Raw genomic sequence first — 1,405 nt, 5'->3', positions numbered from 1 at the left:
AGGTAAGTACCTATAGTTCGTTTGAATTCAAACTGCGTACGTAAGGCGAGTATTTTTGACAGAAAAAATATATTTATACGAAAAATAAATAATGCGCAGTACGGTTCTATAATTGTTACAATAATATTGTATGTTGTTAATCTGAAAACGACCTATATTCATCCCCTATCGAAGGCTATCGTGGTGATTAATCGTTTCAGGATTCAAAATTAGGATAGCCACTGTAGTAAGTCAAATTATCAAAGCCAAGCACATTCGTTCACGTGTAATTATAAGTAAAGGAATTGATGAAATAATAAACATATGATATAAAATTAAAGAGTCTACGGTTATTCGTTTTTGAAGAATATACCTGCGCTGCTTGCTTGGAGTGACATAAATAATTGTTGTCTGTTACTCTGTTCTATCAAAAAATACAGTCAAAATATTATTTCTATGTATTATCTGTCTTATAAACATTATCGTCGGTCGATAATCGTAGACAATATTCGACCCACCAAAGTTCCAATTTTTCTAAGATCGTTCAATACATTATAATAATATGTATACATTATAATATTATAGACATGTGTGAATAAATGAATCTAGGAAAAAAAAATCCCCAAAGCTATACCTAGAGATGTTAAAATACGGTATTTTATTTTTGTTTTGTATAATACCGTATTATACAGGTATTATACCAGTATTATACCGTATAGAACCTTGCCGTACCTTAAATTATAGGAAATTTAACATAGGTTATAACCACATTGTTAATAATGAAATATGAATTATTTTAAAATGAATTAATCGAAAAAATGGGTAAAAGTCAGAAAAAAATTAAAAAACACATAATACAAGAAATATTTTAGACCTAATTCACCAAATTAATATTTAGTCATGCTACCATAATGTAGGTACCATATGTCCATACACCTAGTGACTAGAAATAACTTAAATTTAAAATTTTTTAATTTCAATTCACTTTTCATAGTAAATTATATTCTTTAAATATCAAATAAACTTCAAAAAAAATTGGGATTTGAGTAATCTTATTATCTGCCAACTAGCATATAAATATATCTACTAACTTTTTGGTTCCACACTTTTTTCTTCTTGTATGTACTAAGTACTTATATCTAATGTAAGAAATTTAGTAAAAAAAATTATATGAACTAAATTATTTAATCTTTAAAAAGTTTAAGTAAACATAGGGTATTAAGGTATCTGTTTATTTATTTTTAATTTTTAATTAGAAATAAATAGATAATTATACTTAATACCCATATAGTTATATACTATTTCATTGTACCTAAATGTACAATAATATAATAGTACATAAATTGATTTAAGTACCTAATTTTTAACACCTGATGCTAAATAAACATGTTACAATTTATTATATTTTATAATTTTTAATTTTTTA

The sequence above is a fragment of the Acyrthosiphon pisum genome, unplaced genomic scaffold (assembly GCF_005508785.2).
Source record: "Acyrthosiphon pisum isolate AL4f unplaced genomic scaffold, pea_aphid_22Mar2018_4r6ur Scaffold_20922;HRSCAF=22543, whole genome shotgun sequence".
NCBI lineage: Eukaryota > Metazoa > Arthropoda > Insecta > Hemiptera > Aphididae > Acyrthosiphon > Acyrthosiphon pisum.
The sequence above is the reverse complement of the archived record's forward strand: the minus strand, read 5'-3'. Positions refer to the sequence as shown.